Here is a 20,059-nt window from a genome sequence, read left to right on the forward strand (position 1 = left end):
TCGCCACCAAAGTACAACTGATATTCTAGCATTGGCCTTACCAATTAAACTAGTAATATTCTGCAAATCCATCCCTCAAGTTTTCATGCCTGCGAACATGGAACACGAAGACTCAAAAAATTTTGCAGTAATATTTCTTTCTCTCGCAGGAGCTCCAGATTAACAGTTCTACACAAAGCCAAATGAAATATTTTTGTTTAATTAATTCTGCACGATTTGTTCTCTTCATCATTAATTGTAGAACAACAAAAATTTTTTTGAAAATTTTTGGTTTTCAGAAAAATATGAAATTAAATGGCTAAGGTAAGGTTTAGTTGGGTGATAGTTGCCCTGGTAGGGGAAGCTAACTTGGACAATATAAAGGTACGTTACGATATCATATAAAATCAAATAAAATAACGATGACTTGATGTAGTTTCTTAGAGAGTCGTGGCACAGCAACCATATATTTTCAAATGAGACGGCTCTCGACCTTGGAGTAATCATTCGGAGATCTTATTGAGTCGGGACCAAAATACTTTCGCCTGGTTCTTGCGAAATCCATGCAGTCAAGCGATAACTCCACCTCTTTATCATCTATACAGCTGCAGGGTGATGGGGTTTCTAGTAAATTGAAACGTCCCTCATTCGGAAATGTCCTGTCAAAACCCCATTGACCACTGATAGTAGAGTCGAAGTGTACCCAATCATTTCGGCAAACCTCCTGCCATTCACTTTCGGCAGAAGAATTCTGCTACCCTGCAAGAGGTGGTGTCCGCGAAGTTTGTTAGGGGAAGCTCACTTGGACATGAAGGTCCTATGTGATAAAACATAAAATAACGGTTATATAAGCTATAACTGATAAGAGAGTCCATGCGTAAAAGTGATATAGTTTCAATGTGACCGATCTCAACCTTGTATAAATCCTCCGTAGATACGCGTCGTGAGCGTCGTGGACAATCAAGCATAAAGTGACTGGATGATTCCATCTCATCAGCCACCATACAGCTGCAGTAGGATAAGGAGGACGTACAGCATGGATTCCCATTAGGAAGTGTCCTATAAAAACCCCAATGACCATTGACAAATGATGAACCCTAGTGCATCCAATCATTTCGGCCATTAGGATCTTACTATCCGGAGAGAGTTGGTTGCTACTCTTATGCAGATAACGACAGCGCTGCGAAACTTTGGCAGTTCAACTTACCTGCTCAGAATAATTAGTAGCTATGTATATAAGCGACAGGGTACCCCTTTTTGATACGGATTTGGGACCGAGAAGGCACAACATCACGGGCGGTGTACCTTAGGGATCAGTTCTAACTTCAACTCTTTGGAATGCGATGTATGATGGTGTACTACAAATCGACCTTCACGGAGGCACGGAAATTGTCGGCTATGCAGATGATATTGTAATAGTAGCAGTGACCCTGAAACTTGATCTGCTCCAAGCATTATGTAATGACGCCGTGGGCGGAATAAAGGAATGGCTGACTATTATGGGGCTAGAGGTGGCTAGCAATAAGACAGAAGTGGTTTTGGTGAGCTCAAAGCGGACTGTGGATAAGTTAGTCCTTACCATAGGGGATTATCAAATAAATTCAAAAAAGCATTGTTTGAAATATCTAGGAGTACTCATTGACTCAAAAATTAACTTTTAAGCAGCACTTCAGAGCGGTGGGGTAAAAAGTTTCTAGAGTTAGTGAAGCCCTAACGCGAATAATGCCCAACATCGGCGGCCCAGGCGAACCTACGTGTCAGCTATTATCCAACGTAACCAGCTCGATAATATTATATGCAGCACCAGTATGACATAGATCTAAAATGGTCCACCAAAAAGATATACTAGCAGCCTACCAATTACTGCTATATTTGCAGTTCTCATACCTTCTAGAGAAATTTCTTTCTTTCCCAGGGACTCTATTGAAAAGTTAACCATAATAGTTTTGTAAATAAATATTGTTTTAAATTAAAAAAATTGCTTTATTTTGAATTTTTTTTTTACTTCTACAAACAAAAAAAAAAAAATTAGAAGTAAATAAATAACAAAAAATTCAATTAGTCGACTTTTATTTAAATTGTAAACCCATTGGTATTTTTATTTTTTTGACGAAAGCTACTAAAGGCCGATTTTCGATGCTAAAAATAAATTTAGAAGCAAAAGTGACTATAAATAGAATGGGTTCAATTGAATTAACATGAATTAACTCAAAACTTATCGCATTCAACCATTTCCCATAACTTCTTATCAATATTTAGCATAAAATACAATTCGCTTCACATACATTATATGCACATTTGAGAGCGATATTGGAAAACACAGTGTTGGAAACTCACCACACTGTATCATACAAAGTGGTGTAGTGGTGCAGAAATATTATCAGCCAGCACCCACATACATTAGTCCTTATCACATACGTATGTATAACACAAGTTTCATACACTCGGCTGTGGGCAGTGCTTTCGTAACTTTCACTTTTCTGTTTTTTGCTCATATTTTGTGACACACAAAAGCCTCGGCTCAACCGGCAATATTTACATTATTCACCATACTTCCCTCATGTTTAGTTTTGCACAGGCATATAGCGGTGAGCTTCATTTGTCGTGCAGTTGCTTTTTATAACAACAGTTTACGTGGACCATTATGTAGCTGTGCAAGTATTTGTATTGGTTATTGGTGGCTTGGTGCTTGCACTGGCATGTTTTACTGTTTGAGTTTAGTTTGTTGAAAGGCGCGTCGCGATGTAGTTGAATTCAAAATGACGCGAATGTGGTTTTAAATTGTAATATTGATTAAAAAAAAGTGAAGTGTTGAAACAGTTAAATTTTAAATTAAAGCGCGCCCTTTAAAAGTTTTGGTGAAAAAATTTAAATTAAAATGTAAAAAAATAATTGTAATATACTACTGGAATGCGCATTTTGAAAAAAATGTATGTTAATGTGTTGTTGTTATAATCTAGAATTTCCAGCAATGTGGATGTAAAATTTCTGTGTTAAAAAAAAAAATAAAAAAAAATAATTATATGTGAAACTAAAATTTAAGCTAATAAATAATCAATCATACTCATATTTAGTGTGTGCTTATATATGCCCAAATCAGCAAATAAAACTTAGTGTTGTGATTAAAAAGATACAAACAACTAAAAATTAATTTACTTAGTGGTGATATCTTAGAATAATAAGAGATTTTACTGGAATAAAGAAGTGAATGTGACTTAGCAATTTCGCAACATTTTATGGAAGAGAACAACAAAAAGGCTAGCTGTTGACATCAAAAACGTGAGTAGCTCCATTTACTAGTTCCCTAAAGTAATTTTTTTGATGATCTTCATGAACTGACGTCCTATTGAGCTGACGAGTTTTAGAAAGTGTTTTCATACCTAAAAACGACTGCTGACTGGATTAGCACCCATCCCTAGCTACCGTTTGGAAAACGCCCTGTCTAAGAAATCATTTGGAGAACATCCAGACTCTGATCTTGTTTCGAAAATGCCCTATGTGAGAGCTCAAGTTCAGTACATTTTGATATTAGGTGTGGTGTTATGAAAAAAAATTTGAGATAGGGCGTCCCCAACCAATTTCTGAGATGTGGCCTTTTCGAAACGGCAGTCGAGATAGGGTGATATTCCACGCAGTAGATGAAATATTCAACCTTTCAATGTTGTGGGCTTCTTTACAAAAACTACATGATAAACTATAAATGTAGAATGGTCTGGGGTTAAAAAAACAAAAAAAAACATACTTTCCATTTTTTGAAGTTAAAAATGTAAATACTTGCCACGTACTACCTGTACGAATATCTAGGCCGATCTTCTCTGCCAATATTGTTTAGTCCTTTTTAAATTCCGCTGCAAATGCATAGGACGATACCTCCATGTTTCATGTCCACTCTGAACGGCAGTTGCAGAGGAATTTTCACTGAGAAGCTTTTCATAACAGAAAAAATATGGGAGTGTTTGCCAAACCGCTTTCACAACTTCTTTCTACATTTTCAATCCCAGGATTTTCGATGTGTAAGGCGAACCAAGCTACCACAACATCACGGCCACAAAAACAAATATGTATGAGCGTGCTCTCCTAGCATTCCGAGGGTCCTGAGTCCTAGTCTCGGGAAATGCACGAACAGAAACTTAACAAAAAATTCTCTGTCAGAGGAAGGCTTTCTAACGAGATGGCTCTGTGTGGTGGTTTGACTAACACTCCAAAACTATCTCAACCATGAAAATTCGTCTGCAAATGCCGTTCGAAGTCAACATAAATCATTTTGGTGGCTTCACGCTAAATTATATTTAAAATTAAAAAGTAAGCACAATCCAAAGGTTTGTTTCACCTAATTTTCTCAGCTGGTTTTAGGTTGAACTGGTTTGTTAATAAAGATCGCACATAGCACAGCTTGCTTAAATATGTCTGAAAACCAACGCACAACCAAGAAAAGATTGGTGCGGGGGAGGGGTGGCAGCGGTTTTTGTCAAGAGATAAACGTAAGCCACAAGTTTAAGTTGGCTGATCACTGTAGTGTCTTCCCAGATGAAATTGCTGCGATTAAGGATGCAGTGGATAAAACTCCATTCAGTGCTACTACGATTAATAAATTTAAAATTTACTCTGATAGCCTAGCGACTATCAAGACCTCGAGTTCAACTATTGTGAAATCGAGGGTGGTCTATGAGTGCCTCACTTCGCATAAGATTGCATCGCACTATTTTATGATTAAGATTACCGGGTCCCGGGCCATAGTGAATCTCAGCAACTGTCAAGCGGGGGACTTCAAGATTCCGCTGCACACCTGTGGTGTGCTTCTTTATAAATGGGCCTCGAATCAGCTCAGCAAGTGTTGAGCGGACACCACTTCTTGCAGGGTAGCTAGATTCTTCTGGCCAGAGTGGATGGAAAGAGGTCTGTTGAAATGATTAGGTTCACTAAGGCTTATCTTTCAATGGTCATTTGAGTTTTGACAGGGCACTCTATAATGAAAATCTATGCGGTACGTTTCAATACACTGGAAAATTTATCCTGCTGCAGCTGTATGAGGTGGAATTATCGCGTCACTATATGCTTGATTGATAAGCACTTAGATCTCCAGAGGATTTATCCAAGGTTCAGGTCGGTCTCACTAGAAAGCATATCATTGCTACGCAATGATTATCTACATAAGTAACTATACGTCACCGTTATTTTGTTTGGTATCAAAACGAATCTTTATGCTGTCCAACTGAGCTTCCTCTACCAGGTCAGCTACTACCTAACCTAACCGAAACGGAAAATCTTATATAAATACCAGGACTTATGTCCTCTTAAGCTGCCACGGTGGTGTGATCGTACCGGTTCACGCCCCGGGAAAAGCAACATCAAAATTTTAGAAATAAGGTTTTTCAATTAGAAGAAAATTTTTCTAAGCAGGGTAGCCCCTCGGAAGTATTTGTCAAGCACTCCGAGTGTATTTTTGCCAAGAAAAGCTGTCAGTGAAAACTCTTCTGCCTTGCAGATGCCGTCCGGAGTCGGCATAAAGCAAGTAGGTCCCGTCCTGCCAACTTGTAGGAAAAATTAAAAGGAACAAGATGCAAATTGGAAGAGAAGCTTCGCCTTAAAATCTCTTCGGAGGTTATCGCGCCTTAAATTTATTTATTTGTTATGTCCTCTTTGCAAGTATTGAGACCTCGCCCAATAGCTGTCTCGAGTTGTGGCCCCTCTGTTGCTCCTAGTAGTTAGAACTTTGACCTCACTAGCCTACGACACCAAAAAAAGAACATGCTTAGGCGCCTTTTATAGTACCCCACTTGAGTTATACCCATCATGAGGCTTTATTTATAAGCGTACGACGTCACAAATTAATGCGTATTGTCCCTATAAATATCATATTTATTTATCCTAAGCGGGTTTGGAAGTCTTCCGTATACTAAACCAGTTATTCAAAACGTATTTGTAAACTCATCTATTAGAAAAGTGGTTATACTTATTTAAAATAAAATATTTAACAACAGCAAAAAAAAAAAAAAAAACAACTAAATATAAAAGTACAACACACGCAAGCACAGAAAAATGTAAAGTGTGCTTGGATATTGAAAATTGCAAGCGATATAGAAAACAAAGGAAATGGAGTTGAGAGAAAATATCAAGTGTAACCAGTAAGGAAGGTTAAGTTCGGGTGTAACCGAACATTACATACTTAGTTGAGAGCTATGGTGACAACATAAGGGAAAATAACCATGTAGGAAAATGAACCGAGGGAAACCCTGGAATGTATTTGTATGACATGTGTATCAAATGGAAGGTATTAAAGGGTATTTTAAGAGGAAGTGGGCCATAGTTCTATAGGTGGACGCCGTTTCGAGATATCTCCATAAAGGTGGACCAGGGGTGACCCTAGATTTTGTTTATACGATATGGGTACCAAATTAAAGGTATTAATGAGGGTTTTAAAAGGGAGTGGTGGTAGTTTTATAGGTGGTCACTTTTTCGAGATATCGCCATAAAAGTGGACCAGGGGTGACTCTAGAGTATGTTTGTACAATATGGGTATCAAACGAAAGGTGTTAATGAGTATTTTAAAAGGGAGTGGGCCTTAGTTCTATAGGTGGACGCCGTTTCGAAATATCGCCATAAAGGTGGATCAGGGGTGACTCTAGAATGTGTTTGTACGATATTGGTATCAAATTAAAGGTATTACTGAGAGTTTTAAAAGGGAGTGGTGGTAGTTGTATATGTGAAAGCGTTTTCCAGATATCGACCAAAATGTGGACCAGGGTGACCCAGAACATGATCTGTTGGATACCGCTAATTTATTTATATATGCAATACCTGCAAAGATTTCAAGGGTTTTTTATTGCGCCCTGCAGAACTTTTTCATTTTCTTCTACTTAATATGGTAGGTGTCACAACCATTTTACAAAGTTTTTTCTAAAGTTATATTTCGCGTCAATAAACCAATCCAATTACCATATTTTATCCCTTTTTTCGTATTTGTTATAGAATTATGGCATTTTTTTCATTTTTTGTAATTTTCGATATCGAAAAAGTGGGCGTGGTCATAGTTGGATTTCGTTAATTTTTTATACCAAGATAAAGTGCGTTCAGATAAGTACGTGAACTAAGTTCAGTAAAGATATGTCGATTTTTGCTGTAATTATCGTGTTAACAGCCATGCGGAAGGACAGACGGACGCATGTGTATAAAAACTGGGCGTGGCTTCAACCGATTTCGCCCATTTTCACAGAAAACAGTTAACGTCATAAACTCTATGCCCCTACCAAATTTCAAAAGGATTGGTAAATTCGACTTATGGCATTAAAAGTATCCTAGACAAATTAAATGGAAAAGGGCGGAGCCACGCCCATTTTGAAATTTTCTTTTATTTTTTATGCACCATATCATTAATGGAGTTGAATGTTGACATAATTTACTTATATACTGTGAAGATATTAAATTTTTTGTTAAAATTTTACTTTAAAAATTTTTTTTAAAGTGGGCGTGGTCCTTCTCCGATTTTGCTAATTTTTATTAAGCGTACATATAGTAATAGGTGTAAAGTTCCTGGCAAATTTCATCATGATATCTTCAACGACTGCCAAATTACAGCTTGCAAAATTTTAAATTACATTCTGTAAAAAGTGGGCGGTGCCACACCCATTGTCCAAAATTTTACTAATTTTCTATTCTGCGTCATAAGTTCAACTCACCTACCAAATTTCATCGCTTTATCGGTCTTTGGTAATGAACTATTGCACTTTTTCGAAATTTTCGATATCGAAAATGTGGGCGTGGTTATAGTCCGATATCGTTCATTTTAAATAGCGATCTGAGATGAGTACGCAGGAACCTACATACCAAATTTCATCAAGATACCTCAAAATTTACTCAAGTTATCGTGTTAACGGACGGACGGACGGAAGGACATGGCTCAATCAAATTTTTTTTCGATCCTGATGATTTTGATATATGGAAGTCTATGTCTATCTCGATTCCTTTATACCTGTACAACCAACAGTTATGCAATCAAACTTAATATACTCTGTGAGCTCTGCTCAACTGAGTATAAAAATAAATAAAAAAAACCATTTTCTTATGGATAGCTATCATAATTTTACATTTCAAATAAATAAAATCCCTCCAAGCAAATTGTATTAAAACACATACACCCACACATGCACATATCTGTATCTCGTCAATGTTATGGCAACCAATTATTCGATTGCGAATTGTTTACTCACGCAATATTAATTTAATAATAAGAGTGGAATAAATTGTGAAAATACTTTTTTATTTGCAAGTTTTTTTTTTCATATAATAAATAAAAGCTTAATATTGAATTTTTGCGCATGCTTTTGTAGTATGAGAAGAAATCTGATCCACTGAAATCATAAGCGTAAGCATAAGGAGTAGGCCAAAGTGACTACTCGACTTTGATTCAAATTTTTAGCAATTTTTCTTTAGCTTGTAATTTGAGACGTTTAGAAATTTCATCAGTAAAAGGTGATTATTTGTATGATACGTAGCTTAAGATGTATAAAGTTTAAGTGTGCTTAGCTGCACCAAACATTTGCTTTGTCTAAAGCTTTGGCTTCCTCGAAGTTGGGGCCGATAGCAGTCCCTACATAGCGGTAGAGTACATTATCAAAAAAGTTGCAATATAAAGTAGTTACATGTATGGAAAATAAGAAGACGGTGAAGTTCTGTTAATATGGCGGCGGGGTAGTGCAAATTCGTTCACTAACGTTATTTCCCCACCGCTATACTCAAAGTGTTGAATATTTTGTGAAACATTTTTAATTATGCAACAACATAAACAACTTTTTGACTTTTCATTTGTTTGAATATGTTTTTTTTATGTGCATATTTTTTATGTGCATATATGCATATAAAAATAATTAAAAAACAATTTTCAAATATACATGAGTTTGGTTATAGAAAATGTAAAGAGCATAGAAATTATTTCCTAAATGAATTTTGTTGTACTGTAAAATGAAAACCTGTCTACGTTTTCATGTTTCTAGAAAAGGAATACTTACCCCTTATTGGCGGCCAACGTTGTGTGATGGTAGCGTGCTCCGCCTACCACACCGTTTGCCCTGGGTTCGCACCCCGGGCAATGCAACATCAAAATTTTAGAAATAAGGGTTTTAAATTAGAAGAAGATTTTTCTAAGCGGGGTCGCCCCTCGGCAGTGTTTGGCAAGCACTCCGGGTGTATTTCTGCCATGAAAAGCTCTCAGTGAAAACTCATCTGCTTTGCAGATGCCGTTCGGAGTCGGCATGAAACATGTAGGTCCCGTCCGGCCAATTTGTAGGGAAAATCAAGAGGAGCACGACGCGAATTGGAAGAGATGCTCGGCCTTAGATCTCTTCGGAGGTTATCTCGCCTTACATTTATTTTTTTTTTTTACCCCTTATAAAAAATTGCCAAATAAAATAAGTGGTAATTGTGCAGTTTATGGCACCCACCGAAATTTGGGCCTTTTTTCGAGTAAGGTATCAAAAGACGCGTATTTCCGTCTAGATCAAGAATCCGAAAGCGGGAGTGAACTTTTTTTACCCGTTTAAAAGTACGTTACGTTACTGTTGGCACATGAATCAACCCAATTCCGATATTTGGTATATTAATGTAATTGACTATACACGAATTAATGGAAAAATTACTTTGAATTTCACTTATTTATTCTTATTAAGGAAAACCAAATATCAAAAAAAAAAACTCGCCTATTTCTTTGTGGTAGTTAAACACATGAACACACATGAATGGAGGTGAATAGTGATGCCAGCTCAGTAACTTATGCTTTTCTCTAGTCGGAACAATGCAAGGTGGTGGCGGCTCGACATAAATTCAGATAAACATCCATGCTCTATGATTTTGCTGTTGTTGAAGAATTTGCAATTTAATATACATATTTAAGGATATAAGATTTTTTAGATTATCGAAGCAAAGCGCCGCAGCTAAAATCTATTCATTAAGCTTAAAAAAACCTTACGGGCAAAAATGTATGTTTTATGATGCGAAATGAAAAGGATCGAAATTTTTTTATTTAACGAAAATGCGCCGCAGGCGAAAATGTGGAATAAAATATCGCGCGATTTTTTATGCCAAATTTTCATATTTTATAATACGAAATGAAAAGAAGCCCAGAGATTTTTTCATTTAATGAAAAAAGAGCCGCAGGCGAAAATTTGAAATAAAAATCGCCGATTTGATAAGAAATGAAAAGAAGCATACATTTTTTTCTTTTAACGAAAAAAGCGCCACAGGCGAAAATTTTGAATAAAAAATCGCGCGATTTTTTATTCCAGATTTACATATTTTATGATAAGATTTAAGCGAGAGGGGTAGGGAAGAGAAGATAAGAGGAGAGAAGAGAATTAAAGGAAGCGAAGAGAAGAGAAGTGAAGAGAAGGAAAGGGAAAAGAAGAGAAGAAAAGGGTGGAGAGAAGTAAATAGAAGGGAAGAGAAGATAAGAGGAGAGAAAAGAAGGAAGGGAAGAGAAGAGAAGGAATGGGAAGAGAAGAGAAGGAAAGGGTGGAGAAGAAAAGGAAAGAGCGGAGAAGAGGACGAAAGGGAAGAGAAGAGAAGGGAAGAGAAGAAAGAAGGGAAGAGAGAAGAGAAAATGAGAAAGGACTGCGCCTAAATAAAAATGAAAATTCCAAATATTTTCCAGTATCACTTTATTTGGATAAATAGACGTATTCTCTTCTCTTTTAATATATTAAACTGCAAGATATTCAGTAAGTTACAACACCAATGTAATTGTGTGTTTATTTAAATTTATGTTGGGCCGCCACCGCCTTGTATTAATCCTAACAGAGAACAACAAAGGTAATTTCCATCGTTGCTGAGCTGGCAACACTGTTCACTTTCATGTGTTTTCATTTAGACAGACATTTTTTGCAACATTTGTTTTGATATTTTATAAGTAAATTAGTAAAATTTAACATAATTTTTTCGGTAATTCGTGCAAGTTAGGTTATGTTAATATACTAAATATAAAAAGTAAAGTGATGTGGGCGCTTAAGAGAATGTAAACGTGCGTATCACACAAACCTGTTGCCGATAACTTTTAAATGGGTAAAAAAAGTTGGCTTCCGCTTTCGGATTCTTAATCGAGGCGTTAATACGCGTCTTTTGATACCTCACCAGAAAATTTTGGCCCAAATTTCGGTGGGTACCATAAACTGCACTACTACCAAATAAGGTCTTGTCGTAAGTGTTCCTTAGTTTACAACAAAGCGGTGCGGCTAAAAACAGTGGTTTAAGCGTTCGTAATAAAGCGCCCCGCATTTGAAGCAAAATCAAGCCCTAAAAGTGGAACTTGAAATCCGCGGCTTATTTCAATAGATTTAGCGCTTTGTCAATCGCCGAGAACTAAAACTGCTCAGCTACAGAAGTGTCATTGTTACCTGAGCGTGATACTTAAAGGAACAGAATACTTTAAATATAAAGAGAAGTGAGAACAGATGACTTCAGTTTCCAATTTCATACAAACATAAACATTTTTTCAAAGTAAGCCGTTTATCGAAATTTAAAAAGAAACTAATTTATACCTCTGTTTAGCTTACGTACTTTACAAAAAAAAAAAAATATTAACTTACTTTCAATTATGACGGGTGTGACAAAACACATTCGAAGAACACAATGTGTGAATAAATTTCAGCTGTCGTCTCTTGTACTTCATAAAACTAAAAATTTAATACAGCTAGATTTCGGAAAGCAGTAGAAGTATCTTTTTCGCTTGGTAAATCGGTTAACATGCTTTTCCATATGTCACAGGGTTATAGAGAATTTCCTTCAACCTCTCCTTTTTTTTCAATTTTTTTTATACCCAGCTGCACTTGTACCCAGGTTATTATAACTTTGATTGGATAACGGTTGGTTGTACAGGTATAAAGGAATCGAGATATATATAGATTTCCATATATCAAAATCATCAGAATCGAAAAAAAAAATTTGATTGAGACATGTCCGTCCGTCCGTCCGTCCATCCGTCTGTCGGTTAACACGATAACTTGAATAAATATTGAGATATCTTCACCAAGTTTAGTACGCGAGCTTATCTGAACCAGGAATATATTGGTATTGAAAATGAGCCAAATCGGATGATAACCACGCCCACTTTTGATATACGTTTATAACATTTTGGGAAACACAACAAACATGATTATTTAGTAAATAATACAGCTAGAATGTGGAAATTTGTTGAATAAATATATTATTTTATACTAAGCTATTTACATTTGGAGTTACACATGCATACTAATAAATGCAACCGTTCTATGTAAATGACATCTTGAATGTTAAATGTCAATAAAATGCTTCCTTCTGTTTAATCATACAGAAAGCACGCGTTTTCTTACAACTATAGTTATTTAATATTACCTGCGAAACAGGCTATGCGCCGACAATTAGTTGTATAAAATTAAGAATTCATTTGTGTTATTGCGCTTAGCAAATAATAATTTGTCATTGTTGCTGAATAATTGGACTTTAGATGGTAAAATTAACCACAGTACATTAACATTGCCTTTCGAAAAACTACGTGGTAGAGAGAACTTTGACATGTGGAAGCAAAAGGCCAAGTCATACCTAGTCATTAAGGGACTATGGAAAATAATTGACACTGGACTGAGCGCGAATGCGACTGTAGCTGAAAAAGATGCTGATTGTCGTGCATCTGCGGAAATTTGTCTGATGCTAGATCCAAGCAACTTTGGAATTATTGCTCAAAAGAGCACTGCAAAAGACGCATGGGATAGTTTAATGGAAGCATATGAGGATAAAGGTCTCACTAGAAAAGTTGAACTATTAAAGTAACTGGTTCAATTAAAGTTATCAGAGTTTCGATCCATGCAAGGGTACATAAATGCTATGGTACTCACATCAATAAAAGTGAAAACAGCTGGACTCGAACTTGATGATGAGTTAATTGCATCGCTGTTATTAGCCGGGTTACCTAATGAATTTAAGTCACTAGCTGTTGAAAGTTCCAAAAAGTGCTCACAGTTGACTCAATAAAATCGCTATTGCTTCAAGATGTGAAATTTGATACACAAAGCAGCGAAGAAAAAGCTCTATACTCAGGTACCGGCAACAAATACAACAGGCATAAAACAAAAAAATATTTCTGCCATGCATGCAAGCAGCACTTCGCTAAGAACTGTCGGAACAAAACAAAAAAAGTAAATGATCAAGTTCTGCTGGCTTCGCTGTGTACAAACACAAAAAACGCAACTGACTGGCACATTGACTCAGACGCGACCAACCATATGGCTTGCAGTGACAAAAATCTTCACAACAGAAGGCCTACACCAAACAAAGCAATAACAATTGCAGATAACAACAATTTAAACGTCGACTGCGTTGGTGATTGTGAATTTTGAGTAATGACAACCAACGAAAATAGAGTACTTACTGCGAAAAATGTTGAATATGTGCCGAATTTATGCACTAATCTCCTTTCAGTTAGCCAAATGGCGTTAAACGGGGAAAAAGTTGTTTTCGAAGACGATTTTTGCAAAATATTCAATAAAAACAACACATTAGTCGCTTCTGAAAATAGATTGATGGGCTTTACAAATTAAATTGTCAGCAAGTTGAGAATAGAAATAAGTATGCACTTGTTGCTGTGGATTACAATTTATGGCACAGAAGACTTTGGTATGTAAGCAACACACTGATGTCTACTATAGGCGTAATGAATGGTGAGACATCTTATTCAACTGATAATCATAAATGTGTTGTATGTATTAAAGGCAAACAAGCCAAATCGCCATTCAACCTTACCGAGAGTTATGCGACTACCGTTTTAGAAGTTGTCCATACAGACATCTTGGGTCCATTTTAAGTACCATCACATGCTGGTGAACGTTATTTACTAACATTTGTTGACGACTACACACGGATAGTTTTCGCTATTCCAATCAAATCGAAATCGGAATGTGTATGAAGAATTTATAAAATTCAAGAATTTCGTTGAAAACCAATGTGGCAAAAGCATTAAAATATTACGTTCAGACAACGGGGCCGAGTAAGTGAACGGCCCGTTCAAGAAATATACTGCGAAATGTGGAATTTTGCATCAAACAACAACACTGTACACGCCTGAGCAGAATGGCGTGGCAGAGCGAATCAAACGCACACTAATGGAGCGGATTCGATGTATGCTTTTAGATGCTGGCCTTGAAGACAAGTTTTGGGCTGAAGCAGCGAATACGGCAGCATATATATTAAACCGCATAGCTCGAAACTCAAAAAATGCTAGCCCTGAAGAACTTTGGTCAGGCAAGAAACCAGATATAAAACGTTTGCGAGTTTTTGGGTGCAAAGCGTTAGCACTCATACCAAAACAAAAAAGGGGAAGCAAATTGGCCCCGAAATTTATTGAAAGCACATTTGTAGGTTACAGTGAAACTGCTAAAGCATATATACTGCTAAACCCACTAACAAAAACAATTATCATCAGTCGCGATGTTATGTTCCTTGAGAATGAAAAACAAGTCTCTTTAGCGCTGCCTAAAAATAACTATGTTTATGATTTAAGAGAAAATTAGAACGAAACTGCTGCCGATTCAGAGAGAAGTGCTGAAAATCTTGAATCGTCATCAGCTACAAGTTATTCAGAAGAAAAAGGTACCACAACACAAAGCAGTACTGGAGATACAAGTGGCATTTTAGAATTCATTGATGAGAGCAGCTGTGAGGAAGATGCCAACGACAAAACATATGTGCCGGAAACCAACGTTTCTTTAGCTGATATGGAGGTACGTAGGTCTGAACGACTTAATAGTAAATCATTTACTTCCAATAATTTTGTGCATTGAGTTTTGTTCTTAAGGAGCCGCAAACAGTTGAAGAAACTTTATCGCTAGAAAATGCAAATGAATGGAGATCAGCTATGGAAGATTAAATAGCTTCGCACATTGCTAACAAGACATGGGATCTTACCACGCTATCTCCAGGAAAGACAGCCATAAGAAGTAAATGGGTTTTTAAAACCATAGTAAATGCTGATGTCGAAGCAGTTCGAAACAAAACGAGACTTGCCGTAAAGGGATATAGTCAAAAAAAGGGAATCGACTACGAAGAAACCTATGCGCCGCTCGTACGGTATACATCGCTAAGATTCCCTTTAGCCGATAGTTCAATTTGATTATACACCAAAGCATTTTTAAATGGAAATTTAAAGGAGGAGCTATATACGACACAATCTATTGGTTTTGATGACAAATCTGGAGGGGTCTGCAAGCTTTGCAAGTCAATATATGCTTAAAACAATCAATGAACAATCAAAACTCAATCACATACTACTTAGCTTTGGGCTTCACAGAAGTGAAGTAGATCAATGCATCTACCATGCCAACTGGAAAGATGAATTATTCTTTATGGCGGTATATGTAGATGACGTACTAATATTCAGCAACAAATTTTATAAGATTATGAAACTAAAATAGAGTCTAATGAATTCGTTTCAAATGAAAGATATTGGCGAAGCTAAGTCTGTTTTAGGCATGAGAGTTACACGCGAAAATAGCTGTATAAAAATTGATCAGTCGACATATATCGCCGATGTTTTAAAGCATTTTGGCATGGATACATGTAATCCACCGATCGATACAAATCAAAAGTTGACATCTGAAATATGTCCGAAGACTGACTCCGAACAAAAGACTATGGCTAACGGATGACTGTAGGGTGCTTCTTATACGCCGCACAGATTACTAGACCGGACATCTGCTATGCAATGAATAGTTTAAATCGCTTCACCTCTAACCCGGTCAGGCACATTGGACAGCACTGAAACGAATAATGCGTTACCTGCAAGGCTCTACAAACAAGTGCTTATTATACGGAAAAGACTCTGAGGAAATTACTGGTTTCTGTGATGCAGATTGGGCTGGTGAAATCGACAGCGGACGATCAATTTCTGGGTACATCTTTATGTATCAAGATGGCGCAATCTCCTGGTCAACAATGTGTCAACAAACTGTGGCACTTTCAACCACAGAAGCAGAATTGATATCAATGTTCTGTGCTATTCAAGAATCTATATGGCCTAAGCGATTACAAAACGAACTAGTTCTAAGCGAACCGAAGACTATGGTGGTTTTTTGTGACTACAACAGCGCATTTTCTGCGCGAACAAAACATGTACATATTAAAGCAAAGTTAATTCAAGCAAAAATTGAAAGCGGTGAAATTAAACTTGAATATATTGCTTCTGAGAATATGTTGGCGGAAACTTTAACGAAGGCCGTAACTGCAACCAAAATTATTTTTTTCTTGAACGAAGTTGGCTTAAAATAATTTCACTCTCATTTGTATGAAATATATATTGCGGAGGGGTGTTGAATAAATATATTATTTTATACTAAGCTATTTATATTTGGAGTTACACATGCATACTAATAAATGCAACCGTTCTATGTAAATGACATCTTGAATATTAAATGTCAATAAAATACTTCCTTCCGTTTTTCTAACCATGCAGAAAACACGTGTTTTCTTACAACTATAATTATTTAATAGGTTAGGTTAGGTTGGGTGGTAGCTTCCCTGATAGAGGAAGCTCACTTGGACAACATGACGGTCCGTTGTGATACCACATATAATAAACTAAACTAACGGTGACGTAGATATAACTACTTAGAGAATCGTTGGGTAGCAACGATAAAGTTCCGAATGATCCCGATCTCAACCTTGGATAGCTCCTCGGGAGATCCAAGTGAGTCACGACCGAAATACTTTCGCCTAGTTCTGGCAAAGGCTGGGCAGTCAAGCATAAAGTGATTTGGTGATTCCACCTCATCATCCTCCATACAGCTGCAGCAGGATGGAGTTTCCAATATATTGAGACGTACCGCATGGATACCCATGGGACAGTGCCCTGTCAAAACCCAAATGACCATTGATAGGTTAGCCTTAGTGAACCCAATTATTTCAGCAGACCTCCTGCCATCCACTTTCGGCCAGAAAGATCTTGATATCCTACAAGACGTAGTGTCCGCCCAACGTTTGCTGAGCTGACTCGAGGCCCAGTTATGGAAGAGCAATCCACAGGTGGCTAGCGGAATCCCGAAATCCCTACAGCCATCTTCATCCGGTTCAGTTGTACCGATTCGGGCTAAGAGATCCGCTTGACAGTTACCCGGAATATCACTATGGCCCGGGACCCAGATAATCTTAATTGTAAAATAATTCGATGCAATCGCAAGTGAGGTCAGGCATTACCAGACCACCCTCGATCGCACTGTAGTTGAGCTCAAGGCCTTTATAGCCGCTTGGCTATCAGAGTAGATGTTAAATTCCCTAACCGTAGTTGCGCTGGATATCATTTCATCCACCGCATCCTTAATCGCAGCAACTTCCGCTTGGAATACACTGCAGTGATCAGCCAACTTAAACTTGCGGCTTACATTTAGCTCTTGACAAAAGACCCCCCCGCCAACCTTTCCGTCCAACTTCGACCCATCCGTGAACAAGTTAACCGGTCCCATGCCCCAGATAATTCCTCTTCTCCACTCCTCCCTCGGGGGAATGACTGGGGTGAAGGTTGTATAGGGAGCGGCCACCGGCATGCAATAGTCCATCCTGTCCGGGATAAAGTCGAAACTAGTAAGAAGGCTAGAGTGTCCGAAATCAGAAAGCATATAACCCATACCACGAAGCCTGACCAACGACCGGGCCGCGGCTGCCTTTCCCGCAATATCTACTGGATGTATATTCAGCATGACATTCAGTGCCAAGGTAGGTGTTGTTCTCATAGCGCCACTGATACCGATAAGCGCCGTCCGTTGCACTGACACTAGCATTTTGGAGGTGCTCGCCGTGTCCAGTGCTTTCCACCAGACCAGCACCCCATATTATTTAATATGACTGCGTAACAAAATTTGACTCGTGGACTGATATTGAGACTCTTGACAAAAATTTAAAAAAAATTGTTTAAAATGGGGGTGGCACCGGCCACTTGTGATAAAATCAATTTTACAAATATTATTAATTATAAATCAAAAATCGTTAAACCAATCGCAACAAAATTCGCAGAGAGGTTGCCCTTACTATAAGGAATACTTTGAAGAAAAATTAATGAAATCGGGCAAGGACCACGCCCAATTTTAGATAAAAGATTTTTAAAAGGGTCGCGGACGAATAAAATAAGCAATATTTTTGCAAAAATAGTTTTATATCAATGGTATTTCATTTCCCAGATGGATTTTTTACAATAAATAGGAAAAACTTGAAATTTAAAAAAATGGGCGTGGCACCGCCCCTTTTATGATTAAGCAATTTTCTATGTTTCGGGAGCCGTAAGTCGAAGAAAAATAAACGGATCGTAAAAAAATTGGGTACGCAGGTAGCTCCCAAAGCAGGAAATATTTCTAGAAAAAATGGACGAGATCGGTTAAAGATCACGCCCACTATTATATACAAGATTTTTAAAAGGGTCGTAGATGAAAATAATAAGCTATATCTTAGCGAAAAAGAGCTTTGTACCTATCGTATTTTAATTGTTCTGTTATATCTTGATTTTAAAATAAACCGTAGTGAAATCCCCATATCTGAAAGAAAACTGCATTATTACGCGCTCAAGGTCTTTGGTGTTAGCCTCTGCATCCTTTTTGCTTCTTCTATACGAAAATTATTTCAGAATAGAACCATATGTATATGTATTATTGCTCAGCCTTCTAACACTATTAAGCACACAAAACAAACAACAACATCATTTAAAGTGTACAGCTGGGTATGTAATGTTCGGTTTCAACTGAACTTAGACTTCCTTATTTGTTTTTATTAAAAAATGTTCATCTTGCCTGCCGACCTCATTATTGTGTTAAAAGTGTGCTCGAGTCTTCATCAAAGCATATTGCGTCAAGTTCCGGGAAAAGATTTGTCTTTGTTGTTTGTTCGGAGTAGCTTTCGGGTAGTCCTTTGGCTATGAAAATATTGTTAGCACCAGATTTAAACATGTGGGTCCTCTTCTGATGACGCAATGAAGAAGACACATTGTTGTAATCTGTTTTTTTTTTTTCTTTAATTGAAAAGTGATGACGAAAATTGTTCCAATCGTTTGAGCTTTGCTTATCGCACCACCCTATTATAGCCGCAAACGTAACCAGGCAACTCAGCATCATCGAGCTATTAGAACTGGAAAGAAGGCGAAACTGGAAACAAATGCTTTTAATTACTTTTAATATGTGAACACATTTTTTAAAGCAATTTATTATATGATTGAACTGTTAATAAACACATTCTCCCAAAGTCATGCCTTTACTTTCTGTGTACTTTCGCGCAATTTTCTTCTTCGCATAGATTTTTTGAACAGCGAATAATTTGTATGTTTTTTTGTACAAATGCTACGCCTGCTGTTGGCGAACACGTTTTTTTGCAGAACAGCATCAAAGTAATTAACCTATCGTTAATACATTGGAGAAATGGTCCTTGGGGTGCAACTTGCGATGTAAAACAGGTTTAAAAAAAGGATAATATGAAAAACACAAGGAAAAGAAGTCCGAAAAACTGTCGACTGCAATTTCTGCGCAAACAGGCACAGTTATTGTCTATATATGTATATGAGCATGGACGAGAACAAGAAGTACGCGTTTAAAAGTTCCATAATAGTGATGTTGAGCACACTTTCTTGATATAATCACGGTGGACAGCAAATCGACATACATTGCAGCAAAACGTTGTAAGAAAGCCAATGCTGCGGTACTACTTGGCGTATGAGTAATATTTAGTTGTTTGGTAGCAGAGCTTATAGAATAAAGTAGAACTACTATTACCATTACAAATACTTAGTTATTGAAAACATTAATTACCAAGTTTAAATACATTTTACTTGATATAAAATACATGCATTTCCATTCTCTTTCAATCACTTTCAATTATTTGCTAAATATTAGCTATGTTATTTTTCTCTCCCAATTTGCGTCGGGTTAATTTTAGATTTTCCGGGACATGTTCCCTGACCATAAGTATGTGTGCAAAATAAGAGACCAAATGAAACTGTTTCAGAAGGGCTGATCACCGGGCACAGACTGAGGAAATATAACACAGACCAAGAATTTTGGTCAGACCGCTGGATAGCGGGACATTCGCGGCCAGC

Source organism: Eurosta solidaginis, chromosome 3, assembly GCF_040869045.1.
Source record: "Eurosta solidaginis isolate ZX-2024a chromosome 3, ASM4086904v1, whole genome shotgun sequence".
Classification (NCBI taxonomy): Eukaryota; Metazoa; Arthropoda; class Insecta; order Diptera; family Tephritidae; genus Eurosta; species Eurosta solidaginis.